The sequence below is a fragment of the Pteropus alecto genome, unplaced genomic scaffold, assembly GCF_000325575.1.
Source record: "Pteropus alecto unplaced genomic scaffold, ASM32557v1 scaffold57, whole genome shotgun sequence".
NCBI classification, from domain to species: Eukaryota; Metazoa; Chordata; class Mammalia; order Chiroptera; family Pteropodidae; genus Pteropus; species Pteropus alecto.
Window position 1 is genome coordinate 5,856,172 of NW_006442508.1, and position 15,982 is coordinate 5,872,153.

Sequence of the window (15,982 nt, forward strand, 5' to 3'; positions counted from 1 at the left end):
AGCAGGATTACTTTCCTGGACAGAGCCTTACCTCTTAATCTTCACAAGATAGAAGAATTAAAAAAAAAATAAAAACTCTCACCAGGGTTGTTTGGTAAGAGCCCAGATTCCTGTTTTCTCCCTCTATTGCCATCCTTGTCATGGTCCATAACACAACACAACATTTTTCCTATCAGGTCTGCTTGCAGGTGTGATTTGTTTGAGTCCAAGATGAAGACTCAGAAAATCTAAATTCTGTTATTTTTCAGTTCATAAGATTTCCTGCCGGTGGAAAGAAGGGCTCTCGCTCCATGATTCTCTAATGGAGGGCAGGCTTCAACAACAGGAGGGGTTGGCATAACAACTGTTTCTTGGTGGGGACAGTAGGAAAACTAACTAGACGACCCATTTCTGGGAAGAGAAGAGAGAAGAGGCTCAGGTATATTTAGCTCTTTTTATTTTTCCCATTGAACACAGAGAGAGAAATCAAACAGGAATATGTAAAGGTCAGATCATTTCATCACTGTCCTTTCAGAACTGGGAAATTACATTATGAAATGCAGATGGCATCTCGAGGTTAAAATAGCAAGTTATTATTACCACATAGCTTACAGGAGATATTTTTCAAATTTCTGCCTCGTAGAGAAACATGTATTAAAAATTTAAAAAACCTCTGTTTCTTTTGGCTTGATCTAAATGATGACAGTGGAAACAACAATCACTTAGCTTGCTTTTACAGAAATAGAAACCAAAAGGAATTACTACAGAAGAACAGTATATTTATACAGTAGAAGACATTCATGAAACACAGTTTGGGGAAAAACAACTTGCTTGAAATAAACTGTTGTTTCTGTATTTCAAAAACGCAGAGTTAGGCTATCCGAGAGACCACTAAATTATGCTTAAGTCATTACAGGCTTTCACGTTTACTTTTTCTGATATTAAATGAAGTATAGTACTGCCACCCACCAATGTAGATCTCACTGTATTTGTCCTTTCCTCATAGCTAAAGAATAATATGTGTTCTTATGTTCCAATGGGGAGTTTAGCAAGGATAGATTTAACTATGCATGTGCTTTCACTGCAGACTGTGTTCCCACACAGGTTTGGGCACACACGGGTCAGGTCAAGTCAGAACTTTATTACCTTTGGTTCAAGATTATTGCTAAGTTCCTGGGGTTGGAGGGTAGGTGAGTGCAGCATAAGGTGGACTTTAGGAGAAGTTATAATATTAGACATAATGCATATGAGTTTTACTTAAATGTGAAAATATGTCATTTCAAAATGACTTTCATAATTGAAATCATCAGCCTCGTCCCTAATTTTTTAACTTCTAAACCTCTTTAACTTCTGATTTTATTGGAGAGTTAGTAGAAAAAAATATATGTATATACTTTAAGAAATGTTAGTTGGAAGTCCCCAAGAATTTTTTTTTTAAATTCCAGATACAAAAGTCAATGCAAACAGTACAGGGAAGCAAATAATAATTTTGATGAATAAGAGTTTATAGATACCTGCTTATTATTTTCATTGGACAGCTGCTTTGCAGATGGCTTGCTATAAGTAGATATTCAACACTGGGAGAAAAACTATTTTCTCTAAAATTGCCTCCTTTGCATTCAGGAGCAAATCAACAACAAATGTTCAATTCCATCTCCTGACAACTCATGTTCTTTCCCCGTCACTCAACATAAATGAAATCAACAACAACAACAACACAACAACAACAACAAAAAACTTCAATTACAAACTAAATTTTAATATCATTGATAATTCGCTCGATCCATCTTTCCTCCTCTTATAGTCTCTTTTTTCCTGTGTTTTCCTAATTTAGTAGTTAATGGAGATTTATCTGTCTACCATCTGTTCTGGAAAAGTAGCATGGTGGAAAACGTATGGGTTGGTACTTGGTGCACCCTGGGTTCTGGCTCTGTCTTTGTGAGTGCTCTCTGTTAATTTACTTGTCTCTAAATGTTGGGGCAAAAAAAAAAAAAAAAAAAGCATTCAAATTCATGGAGCTTGCTTCTTTTGTTCTCAAGCAGCAGGGCATAGTTTATATCAGTAAGGAAGTAAACTTTAGTGGTGCCCCTTCCACTTGCTGAGAGCGTCAGGGAGGAAAAATAGATTTCAAAGGCTGTGCCAGTTATTCCATGGTGCTAAAGGGCCAGAATAAGTGGACCTTTGTTTAGTGGAAATGTTAATGAGCTTTTGGAATTACAAAATATGTCCAGAGTTAAGAAGGGGAAAAGAGCTAAAATTCTCTGAGCGATAATACGAGGAGTTGAGGACAGAAAAGAAAATGGAAGACCAGGATGAAGAGGAAGGCTAGAGACAAAAAGAGCTGAGGAACTAGACAAGAAGCTGCAGTTCTCAGCAAATAGCGTCTAGTAGAGTGGCCGAAGGACTTTAAAGTGGGGATTTGGGAATTTATTATTTGATATTATGTTATTTTATATTATGATATTATGTTATTATATAAAATGCCATTGATTCTTTACTTTGTCAAAAAGTCTATTATTTGTACAAATGCTTTGTTGAAGTGTTTTTGAGGCACTGAGTTCAGCGTGGGGTGTACGGAAGAGAATAGACATATACTTAAGACCAGAGTGGTAAGAAAAATTTGGAAGAAAGAGAAAATTAGAGTCAGAGGTGTCTGTGAAAATGTATCTGGACACGTACAAAACTCCCAAGGAAAACATTGGACGTACAATAGTACATGATAAAGGGCTTGGGTTAATTGACTTCAGTCTCTAAGGATGCCAGCTGACATCTGATTATATATAAATTGTTATTAATACCACCTTATAAGAAGCAGAAAACCTGGTGCCTAGTAAGTGCCAAATAAACCTAGGTCCCCTTCTCTTCACAGAAATAAAATAGAAGCCATTTCACTACAGCAAAGGAATATGGGAAGACTTGAGGTCACAGAAAGACAAGAACGTGGCTGTCAGGTGTGATTGTTGTTTCCTTCCCTGATTTCCTAACAGAGCTCCCACCGAAGCTGCAAAACCTCATGGGTGAATATCGATGTGCCTATTTAGATTTGGGGATGAAGGGGTGTGGAGAGGGGCTATCTTGCAATTCAATTCCTGTAGTACATACTCAATTACTTAAAAATATATGGACCACCTATCATAAGTTGTTTTGCTTATACACTTTGAAGCACAAAGCTACTATAGCCACAGTGTGCCTTATGACCCAGTTCGTACAGTGACCTTTTAAATATCAGAGGTGCTGAAGCCCAAAAACTCTGAACCAGTGCTTTAAACTCATCAGAGGCGCATATCCTGTTTCTGGCCTCTTGCTGGCTCTGCTGATCCTTCTTTTTGTAACCTGTGCTTTTTGACTTTCTGTTCAGTTCTTTCATTTTCCTCCCTGACTTTATCTTAGCATTATTAATCTTCCTGTCATTGTATGTATCCCTTTGTGGGTTAGCTTCTAAAGAATTCAGTGGACTTAAACATCACATGATTTAAACCAGCTATCCTGGTGGGAACAGATAGTAGCTGCCCTGTGCCACCATTGTACCTGAGCACTGAGGCCTCTGGCTGGACATATTCTATTTGGCAAACTATCTGAGTTAAAACAACTGGGTAGTCCATAAGGGGATAGGCTTCTTAGCAGGAAGATTCATAATATTAAGATAAATCCAGGAAGATGAATGAGAGAACCATACAGAACATATGTGAACTAAGCAGAAAAGGTAAAAGAATAGGGGAAGAAAGGGAAAAAGAGAGAGACAGATAGACAGAATGAGAGACAGAGAGAGAGAGACAAGGAGAAGGAGGAGAAGAAAAAAGAACAAGCATGCAAATGAGTGTGTGCTGGGGCTAGGGTGAATTTAGTGAGTGTAGGTAACTCTAGTAGGAATCAGAGAAGAAATTAAAATATAAGGGAAAAAAGGAAGGAGTAGAATGAAACCCTGTTGCAGATTGGGTTCCCCTAAAACTCTGAGATGGAGATTTCTATTTATCGGGTTATGATGGAGAATGCTTTCAGAAATAACTCCTGCAGGGGAGAGAGGACAGCAGCATTGGTCAGAGAGGTAAAACTTTAATGAAATTGAAACGAGATTTAATTACAAATGTGTAACTACCTCAAAGGGAACTCTGGAGCTAAAATGACCCTTCCGAATTATCTGGAATTGAGGCTTGTGGCCTGGGTCTTTATACCCCAACCCCACCTACTCACCCAATATCAACCAGGCACATGATGTTGGCTGTCCCTGAGAAATAGATGTGACTTGAGTAGAGAGAATATCTCAGGTAGGGCATTTCTGGAGAACTCATCTGAGAGATATCAGCCACCACTCCCAGAAGCTGGAAGAAGGTTTCAGTTCTGGAATGAGTGTGAACCGGGCATCAAAGCATCTCTCACACACCCCTGGAGTCAGAACACAACTGAAAATGCTGACCTGAAGTAAATTTCTCTCAGAAGCTCTATGGAACATAATCTTGTACTATTCACTGATTATTTCATGTACATTGATCTTGTCTCTTACCTAAACTCTAAACTCTTTGAGTACCAGAATCACACACACACACACACACACACATGTTTTTTCTATCCCTTTAGCAGAGTAATTGGCCAAATCTAAAATAGATAGAAAAACAAGCCTATATAGCCTATGGTAATATGATACTGAAATAATAATAACTCTTTCATTCATATTTTGAGAAGGCATAAATGACATCTCATTGACCATATTTTTTTCTCCATCATGCATGTGTATAAATGGTTATGTATATAAATGCATGATACTATGTAACAGGCAGTCCATGTGATCTTGAAAAAAATCAATTGAACTCTCTGAGACTCACTTCTTTCTTCATGTAATGATTAGGCATGATGTTGTCTGCTTTACCCTCTTGAAGAGCAGTGGGTATTAGACTGAAAGTCTGTGAAAAGATCAATGGACAATGCCTGCTTGACATGTTTGTGGTCTAAAAAGCAGTTCAAGAGTAGTTTTGTTATTCTTATTACTAGTTTAGGAATGAAATATCTAAAAAATTTTAATTTTATAAGTTATATACATTAATAAAAGATAATTTTTAAAAAATCGTAGCTATAATAGAAGAAATATACTTCATTCATAATAGTAGACCCTGAATTGTCACATTAGCTTCCCAATTCCTCAGTTTTGAAGTGAAGGAAGGGGTAACTAAGATGATCTCTCATATATGTTTGGTTTCTAAACGTCATACTCATATCTTTCAAACCAACATTCCCATCAACCAGGAGAGATGAGATATTGATACTTCTTGTGTCTGTTTAACAAAGTGATTTAATTATTTGTGGGAAGAAAGGTACTATAGATGCATATGTAGCACAGAATCGGGAATAGAGATGGGTTGGAAGAATTTCAAAATGTTCAGGGAAGAAAAGTTAACCTCAAATAATTTCAGACTGCCAAACTTAATTATGGGTTGGAATTAAATGTTCTCCACTAATGTAGTTATACATTAAGTTGAGCCGGAAGGAGCTCAGTAGTGGGCTTTTTAATTACCTGTTTTGATGTAGAAGGCACACAAGTGGTAGTCAAGCAGACACCATTCACATGGGCATGCACTTTGTCTAAATATTGTTTGAAATGCTAATTACATTCCCTAAATGGAATGATTTGTTTTCTTGCCGATCTTAAGTTAAACAGTTCCTCTCATAGCAGAGACAGCGATGCCGGGTAGAAGGTGAGGTGTCTCATGGTCACAGAGCTAGGCACCGAAATAAACACCATTTGGCATAAGTTAGGAAGATTGTCAGCAATAGATCAGGAGACCCTTGAGTAGAATCACCTTTTCACTCCTACTTTCTCTTATTTAAGCTTTGCCCTTTCCAGCTCTCCGTGGGCACCTAGGATATTCAAATATTTTATACCTATTACTCTATTAAAGAAAATATTAAAAGCCTGCCTTCAAGGTTAGATATAAAATCTATTTATAATCGTATTCAATCTACTGAGAAGGCTTATTCTGAATTTGCTTAGGGGCATTTTGCCCTTACGAAATAAAAAGGCTTAAGTCTAAGAATGAGTTTTGAATAGTGAAATTTCTAGCATTGGTGAGTCCTCAGCCAAGGTATTCAAATCACCAGTGAACATGCATTAAGTACCTTTCATGTGGATGACATCTGTTGATTCATCTAGATCCTACTGCTTATTCTATCCATGACCTAGTCTGGGAAACAATGGTAGCATCCTTTTTAGTCTACTTAATTTCTACTCATTGAAAATTGAGCTTAAATTGATTAGGCACCAACCCATAGAAACATAGGAAGAAACGTTCTCAGAAGTCTTTAAATCTGTTTTATTTTTCTTTGGTGAAGAAAGTTTAAAATCAGGTATTTTCACTATGTTCTTTTGGGAAGCCACTGTCTCTAACTCAGCTTGGAAAACATTTCTTCAAAATCAGTGTTTTTGCCTCATTTGAGTTTTCCTTGACTAGTAGGTACTGGATTTCCTAACTTTTCACATCTGAGTTTGTGCTAGGATTCTTTAGGTCCTATCATGTCAGGGGATGGGGTGAAGTAGGCCGGGGTTTCTAGTCACATACAAAGACACACTAGCCAGTTCTTTTCTCATCCAGGTCAAACATGGGTGAGGAAGAAAACCAGAGGAATACATACCAAAATGGAAAAAATTAGTTGAAATGAGTGTGCCAGAAGACTCAAGCCAGGGTACAAAATGGTAGAAAGGAAGGTTGCTGCTCAAATTATTTCACAGGACTGAAAGGAAAGAAAGGGGTTTTAACTGGCATCCTGATGCGGTCTTTACCATCTACCTCTGTACTAGCCGAAATGAAAACGGGGAAAGGAGAAAGAGGGAGAGAGAGAGAAAATGAGAAATGGTTTATAAGACTATAAGGCATGGTCCAAAATATAATTCTTTGTTTTACTTTTACATCATTAATCACAATAAGGGAGAAACAAAATGAACCGAGGAAACTAGATCTCTCTTTGTGTCTTTTACTGAGCCTTCAGTCTGCTAAGAGAGGACCTTTAATGGTTCTGGCACACAAATTTTTCTATTTAATAGCAGACATTTGTGAGTTTTTTAAATATCATGTGATCCACTGAATTATTATTAAGATGATGGTGATTATTATTTTAAAAATAATTTCTCCAAAGCATTGAGGTTATATGCAAAATGAAAGATTAAATATGAAAAATCTCACACAAAATTAGAAACCATCAGAAAAGAACCTGGATATGACAATTCTAGAACATTTAATGCTTATACTAAAGATGAGTTTCTTTACACAGCAAAACAATAAGCTTAGTTATATAATCTGTCACCATCTCACACACCCACCCTTGCTAACTACATAATAATGAACTTTCCAGAATCAATCCACATTTTCTCCTCATCTCTTAAAATGAGCTTTGAGTCTGAGACAACTCCTGAGAGGAGTATGTGTACTTTATGAATATATGAACAGCAATTTGGCACTGGTCGAACTCAGCAAGGTATAATCACTAACATGATATAGTCACTAGCATTGAAGCTACGCATGATTTTTTTACACAAATTTGCCACCTAATGGAGATTTTATACAGAATAGCAAGGACAGAAGTGGGATGAAATAGTTTCTTGTTAGGGAGTGACTTTAGCTAGGATGAGAAAGTGACAAAATAGTGATAAAGGGCCAAGCTCTGAGCAAGAGACTGGAGTCTGGAGAACATATAATGCAAAGCAAAGATGCACCATGAAAATATGCAATAGTAAAAACAACCACCTGAAAAAGCTGCGTAGAGCTGTAGTCAGGACAGGCAGGTGATTCATTTGGAACATAGTTTTATATAGCCTATGAGATTAAAGAAGGCCAAGGATACATGAGACACTCATAGTACCTAGAGTTTCTATTTAGAGAACAAAGCATTCATTTTTGTGCCGAATGGTCCATCATCACTCAAGTAGCGCTTATTAATCACTGACCTGTACACAGAGGCAGGTCATTGAACTAATAAGCAAATAGAACCTATTGGGAAAAAGTCTATATGGTATCTGTAAGTGAAAATCATGCCTGACTAAACAATCTGAATTCTCTCAAGCATAAACAGATCTTTTTAAAAAAGTAAGCAAATGCTTTATAGACAAGGAATTACCAGTAGAAGTAATTTAATTAGACACACAGAAAGCCTTCGACAAGGTAGATCTCATGAGGTATGTCTCTAGAGGGACTTTTGAAATGCTGGATATTCATGCACCCATGTTGAGAGATGTGATTCACATGTCCAATAGGGTTGCCCAGGAATTTTTAAATTGTGCCTCTTGGACTTTCACAGATGTGTCCTGAGCACCATGCATGTTTGAGGGAGCAGATAGGGGATCTTGCTTCAATAAGGCAGTTCCAAATTTGTTTTATATATTGTAGTTCCCAGTAAGGTTTTATTCAAAGAGCTTGAAAATATTTCTCTTAGATTACCTTTGAAATGCCTTCTACTTTTTTGAAAAATCTGTAATTGTCATTCTTGTCTACCCTAATACATATAAAGTTCTATTCACTAAGGAACTTGAATACTTTTTTGAAACAGTAAACTGGATTTAAACAGGAAACAAAGCACAATGATAAAAGACACATTTTCTAGTTAGAAAATAAATAAAATGATGGGGCCTATTAAGGACCAATGCTGAGGTTCATCTTATTAATTGATTAATTAATTAACTTGTAGTCAGTGAGAAGATTGCAATATTCAGTTTTACAGCTGAGTCTAATTTATCATGGAGAAAATGTCAATTCAGTTGGCACAAATATCACTTTAATATTCATGCTAAACAGAATAGAGAAGGAATGCTATGAGCTATTTCTGTCTCTGTAAGTTCTCGACACTATGGAAGATTTAGGACTACCGCAAATAGGAGTCACTTCCTAATTCTTTCATACTCTAGTTTTACTCATCTGTGGCTGACTGGGGTGAGAAAGCATCCTGTTCACCCTTGGATTTGCTTTGTGCTATGTGACATTCTGTAGTAAGACCAAGTCCTTTGAACTTCTGTATTTCATATGACAAGCTGATGTTATTTATATTAATGTAGTTTCCTGGTGTCTGAGGGCTAATGAATATTTTAGACATAAAGGCTTTTTAATAACAGAGACCTTTGCGTAATTCTAAAGATATTTTCTTAGTATAACATAAAAATATAAGAAATTCCATGCTAAATAAATAAATCGAGCCCAGTGTTCTATCTCTGATAGTCAAGATGAGTTGTAGAAGGCCAAACAATCCTTCTAAAATATACGTTTTAGATATAGTATCTATTTTTATTACTTTAAATATATGTGTGTTGATGACTTCCAAATACATAGCTCTACCCTGGCTCATCATGCTCACATTTAGTCCCTTAATCAGCTTCCCGATGGTAATTTTCAATTGTAAAAATGACCAATTCTCTAACACAGTATTCCCAATCTAGACTCATAGACTTTTTTTTTCCCCCAAGTCATGACAATACATGACCAGTATTGTCAATTTCTGTGAATGGCATTACACAAGCACCACTACACATAGGCATCTCTGACTCCTCACTTATGTTCTCTCTACTATCTTATCCAGTCTGCAAACAAATATACTCAAAATGACAACTCTCTGGCCCCAGCCCCTTAGGAAATGATTCACGGTTTCTTTTCATGCTTTATAATTCATAGATTCTGTCAGAACTGGCCCCAGGGAATAAATATAACCGTCAATGGTGAACTTTCTAACATACATTCTACATAGATGACAATCTGTAAACAATATACAGCATCAGACAGAAAGTAAGAGAAACTGAAAGATAAATACAGGCCTGCCAGACTCTGAATATAAGACCATTCTTAAGGCCACCATCACATGCTGAAACCGATAGCAAGTAAACAGTTTTGTCATCCATAAATGGGGGAAGGGGTATAAAAATATCTCAGCTTTTCAGGGCTTTGTCTTATAACTACAGAATGAAGGCAACCCTTTGAATATTTCTGCATTTACATTGGTGAGAATTATTTGTTTTTCTCTCAGTGGAATTAACTTCCATATGTCATTTTCAGTTCTAGTAAATACAAGTAAAGAATTATAAAGAGAGTGTGCAGTTTGCTAGAAAGCATACCAGAAAATATATTCTTTTGACTCTATATGTAATTAAAAACATAACAAAACAAAACGATATGGTCTCTTCTAAAGCCAGTGGCATGTTTAGTACCTCTCAGATTTTCCCACTTTAACATTCATCTCTGCAAGGGGCAGATTGACAGGCTGATCTTACTGGATTCAGCATTTTCATTTAATTTCCAGTATGAAATGGCCTTAGAATGAGTCATGTAAGCCACACACACAAAAAATGGTACTTTAAGAAGAATGTAGTGTTGCTGCTCACCATTTCCCCATTTGTTCTTCATTATATTATTCATCGTTCGTTAAATAAACCATACCATTATTCATCTTAAGTATTTTGCTGATAAAAGTAAGTGTCCAGCTCTATGATTTTGTGTTTTCAATTGAAGAATTAATGTCCCATGGTGAATCTTTTTTAACACAAGATTCAAACACAAGATTACTAAAAAAAAAATAACTATCCATTTATTTAAAAACATTTTGCTAGAAATATAATAATGTTTCATATGATCCTATCTTTCAAAAGATTTTGACATCTGATTTAAATTCCTTTTCAGGTTGGAAATCTGTACATCTGTAATTGAACTGTCAACTCTCCCAGGGCAAAACTTGATTTTTGAAAAAAATAGCTTTTTCCTTATTTTTCCCTACCCATTCATTCTAAGGAAGCTAATAAAGGTGAACTACATGTATCATGCTTTTTCCTCCTTGGCTTGTTGGTCTCTTTTATAAAAATAATTCAGTCAAAGGTTTGAAGAGTCATGCAGGTGAAATAAAAGTTGACTGAAATTGTTACTTTTTGTTTGCTAGACTCAAGACGGTGAGAGAAAAGACAACAGGTTGGGATTCTGAGGCATTGGGCTTCCTTAGTAAATCTGACTAAGAAAATAACTTGCTTTTTTGTTATTAACTAGATAGATTATGCAGTCACCCAACCAGTGTTTTGAAGAATAAATTAAACTAAAAGAAATGTTACGTTTGCAAGCAAAGCAAAGTCCGAAATGTCTTTGTTTCACACAGAAACTACGTAGAAAGCATTTAAGTCTGTGTAAGATAATGTCTCATCTTTAAAGTAATTCCTCTGGGGAGGTTCTAATTAGAATCTAATTTGTCAACCTATGGTTTCTCCCCCAAATGCTCCCTACTGTGTGACTACTTTGTAAATACTTTCTTTTGATTCATTTGGTAATGTGTGCTGTTTTTCCTCAGGTGAATTTGTCACATGAGCCTTGTTTCGGTTTAGACCCTCTCAACACTCAAATGATAATATTCATTCTTATTTTTCATTCCCACATTGAACTTTGTATTCTGTTATAGTGATAGAGATGGTGTTGCTAAGGTAGATTAGAGTCATGTTTATATTCTCCTTGGAGACCTTATTGCATTATTTAATATCATGAGGGCTTTTTATTTATGCTGCTTAGCACCTTTTCGAGTCCTGAAGTCCTGGTGAGCCCACTTCCAGTCTGATGTGACACAACTGACAGCCTTTGAACTGTATCATGAAGGGGCATTTGTAAGCCACTTATACCAAATTCCACTAAGAACAGAGGAAAACCAGACAGAGTCATCTTCTCAAAATGATTTTTTCAGACCTGAGATATTCCCATCAGACTTCCGTTGACTCCTTCAGGTCAAACTTGAAGCAATGTCTTTTTTGACAAGCCAGAGATTAATTTATTGCTTGATTCTTTTGCTGACACAATGGAACTCTGTTTCCAACACAAAAATACTTTATCTTTCTCGGGATAATTTGGCCTACCTGAAATGTTCTTTGATGGTATATATATTTTAAATGCCGATTTGTAAAAACTCAGTAAAACAGATAAAGTATTTATTTTAAATTAGTTATATGCCATGATTTGACTATTTAAGTACATTCTATAAAGATACAGTATTTTACTTCTCTTCCTCAAAAGCAGAATTTTCTAACTCTTTCCATAAAATTCTGATTTCTTTATTAGCTTTCTAATTCTCATAGAAATCTTTAATGGGCAGAGAACTCTTTTCGAAGTCGGGAGACTTAGTGTTCTCATAGTAAGAAGTGAGTCCTTGAACATATCTCTTATATTCTTTCTGTCTCAGTTTCCTCACCTACTGGTAGTCTTATCCAGTCGATGTCTTTAAATACCAACAATAGTACATTAATGGTTGAAATTTATGTAGCCAATATCTCTGATTGGATGTGTGGAAAACAGCTCAGATTTTATATATACAAAATCTTGAATTTACTCCTAATCTGTTCTTCCTTCAGTGTTTTCCATTTCAAAACATGGCACCACCATTAACTCAGTTAGCTAGGCCAAAAATCTTGGAATCACCTATAACTCTCTCACATTACACATGTGCAACCCATCAACAAATCTTTTCAGGCATACCTTCGAATATATCCCCAATATGACCATCCTCACCACATTCATGACCATCACCTAAATCCGGGCCATATCATCTCCCTGAATCATCACAGTACCCTTCTGGCCAGTTTCCCAGCTTCCAATCTTTCCACCCTCAAATTTATTCTCCATGTAGAAGACAGAGAGCTATTTCCAAAACACCATTGATTACATAATTTCTCTAAAACTCTCTAATACCTTCTTCTCTTACCTAGAATAAACCCCAAAAACCTTACACTAGCTTTGAAGTTCCTGAGTAATCTCTCCCTGGAAGCTGCCCAGGCTCATCTTTCTCACTGGCTCTCATTTTGCTCAATCCTCATTGACCTCCACCAGCTTGGCATTGAACATACCAAGCACACTCCCTACTCAGGGCCTAGCAGGTTTTGTGAGTCCAATGCTTATACAATTTTTTGGGGGGAGGGGTACTTTTTAGGTAAGAGAATGCAAACACTAGATATGAGTGAATATTTAGAATAAAAAAATAAATCTTATTTATTACAGCAATTTACAAATTTGAATAAGCTGACAAATGTCATAACATTATTTTTATTAAGTAACTGCTCTCAACACATTGGCACAGTGAATGTAGGAGTATACTTGGGTTCCTACACTGAGAAGCCGGCAATAGCTTAAATAAAAAGTGACTGCAAACCACTTAAACCCACTAAAATCAGACTAAATGCATCTTCTTGTGATCCCAACAATGCCACTGGACACTCCAACACTATCTGACAGGAAGGAGGGAAGTGTGATGGAAGTAGAAGTAAAAGTGAAAAGAGGCAGCAAACACAACCAATTGCGGTTAAAATTTCTTATTATACAAATTTTATAAAAGATATGTGACCCTGTGAACACAAGGCAAGGACCTTTCCCAAGGTCTTGGCAGGAATCAAGTGAGGGGCCTTAAAGCTTCGGCTTCATTAGTGTCAAGGTGGGTGTGCCTCTCTTCTATGTGTTTACTTTTTCCCTTCCTGGGATGTTATGCCCCCATTTGGTTCTCTATTTAAATGTTCCTTCTTTAACGAGACCTTTCTTATATATTCTAATTAAAGTGGCACACACTGTTACTCTCTCTTTCCTCCCTCTACCTTGTCTTCATAGCATTTGCCAACCTAATATTATATTATCTATAATTTATATTATATTATCAATGAGCAAAGAAAATTATTTATTTATTTATTTATTTACTTATTGTTTGCTTCCCTTGCTAGAATGGCAGCACCATAATTGCAAGGACATTGATTTGCTCTGATATATGCCCAGAGTCTAGAACAGCTTTTGATATATAGTTGGTATTCAATAAATGTCTATTAAATGAATTAATGGATGCATTATCTCTCACAATGTCTGTGAAAGCCAATGGGATTAAGGTATTTGAACATGATATGAGAACGGAAAAGTCTCATTGTTATAAAGACATTAGTGATTCAGTTTTGGCATCTCTAGGAGCCTGCTTCCTCACAGAAAGCATATTTAATTGGGAAATACACAGGAAGGATTTTGGCAGTGCAGGAGAGATTTGGCTGGGTTTTAATTATGAATTTGTTAAAATTGGCTTGTACTCTGTGAAGTGGTTTGAATGCCGTTCCCATGGTTTTACCTCACCATTGGGAAAAACTGGTGACATTTTAAATGGTAGTAGTTGCTGGAAAGACAAATAGCATATTGAAACCCACACACCAGCATACCACACTGCCTAAAACCAATAACAACCCTTCTTACTAAAAACAATGTTTCATCTCATGCATAATAAAGTTTTCTTTCCTTGAACCAAATGTGCATTGTCTCTTTTATGCAGACATGTGATTTTTTTTCCCCCTTTAGCAGAAATTGGAAAACTTCCTCCTTTTGAAGCTGTGCAATTTCTCTGTTCTCCCAGGACAGCTAGGCAGCGTGTCACTCACAATGATAGCTCCATTTACAAACTGACATCATAAAAACATGAAGGAAGATAAAGAAAGTATTGTGCAAAGAACTTTAAGACAAGAGAAAAATCAATTCTTTTGGATACTTCAGAATAGAATTCAAATGAATGGTGAATGGCAATATCTTGAAATGTCCCTGTTTTCAATTCCTCTTGATATAAGAATTTCAAACTATTGGGTGCCACCAAAGCTTGCCAGTCTTCAGATTAGCCAAACAGTGTAAATAACTTCTGTAAATTGAACAACTGATGGTTGTTCTGTTTTTATATCCATAGGCGAGAAAATGAGGGATAAAAAATTGGCCCCTATTCAAAATACGTAAAAGAATGAAACCATTAATAAACCTGGGATCACAGAATTTCCTGAGCTTGGAAAAACTAGGGTAATCTTAATAAAAATTGACATTCAAAACAGTATTTATTTATTTTTATTTATTTTTAATTTTAGTAGGGCTCTCCACTAAATTTAGACAATAGGTTCCAAATTATGTGTTAGTTATGTTTTTCTCCTGTGTGTTAGGGTAAGTTCGTTAAGTGGTTGAGTCTTATAATACATCAAAATGTCTTCTATTTTGAGTCGAAAAACTTAAAAAAATTAGCTGTAAGGTATATGGATCAGCTGTCAAGGCCCTAAGAGCAGTCCTTATGTACCCAGAACAAAGAAGCCCTGGATTCAGGAAGATGAAACAATTAACAGTCAGGAGCATTGCCAAGTCTTGGCTTCCTTCTAAAAGTGATAATTTCTCCAAGTTTGCCTTTTTATCACTCTGGGTGTTAATTTCAATCTAATCTCTTCTCTTCTCTAAATTTACATTTCCCCACCACCCCCATTTTTAGAGGACTCGTAGAATCTCCCTATATAGGATTAATTTGGATCAGCATTGAACCAGGAAACCTGGCATGGAATGGAATACCACTTTCCCCAAACCAATAATTTCCTTTCCTGTTACCCATGTTAAAAACATCACTGGTCTTTCTAAACCCTCTAGAAACTGCAGTGTTATCATCAAATTCCTTTTCCCATCAGTTACTGATTGTTTTTGAAATGTTTCTCAGATCTGTCCTACCTTTACCTCTTAATTTGAGCCTCCATTTCTTCTCTTCAAAAATGAAATTATTTTCTAGTTATCTTCATTCATTTGTTTCAATCCTTCAATGGACCCTCCAATCCAAATGTTCTGCCAGAGTTATCATTAAAAATAGACAAATATAGAGGGTCATCTGGTGACATTCAGAGAGGAGGGAGTTGGAGAGGCTGAGAGAAAGCAGTGAAGCATTAGAGAAGTACAAATTAATAGTTGATGGTCATAAGGATGGGGAGCATGGCATAGAGAATGCAGTCGGCAGTACTGTAATGGCTATGTGTTAGAGCCAGAGGGAAGATAATCAGGGATATCGTTTCATAAACTATATAAATGTCTAACTAATGGACTGTATGTCTAACTAATGGACTTGAAACTAATAATAAAATTAAATTTAAAAAATATATATCTGTTGAAAACCTCTGCTGGTTAGTATTACATCACATAAATTCTAAACTCCTCAGCCAGCACTTAACAGTTTCCACAATTTAACCCTCACCTACTTTTCCAGTTGCATT

General features: G+C 36.2%; 1 protein-coding gene across 3 annotated transcripts in view; it reads left to right on the forward strand.

Moving 5' to 3' along the window:
- Positions 1–15,982, forward strand: part of GABRB1 (gamma-aminobutyric acid type A receptor beta1 subunit) — a 375,428-nt gene that overhangs the window by 17,400 nt on the left and 342,046 nt on the right. The gene's annotated exons all lie outside the window — the stretch shown is intronic.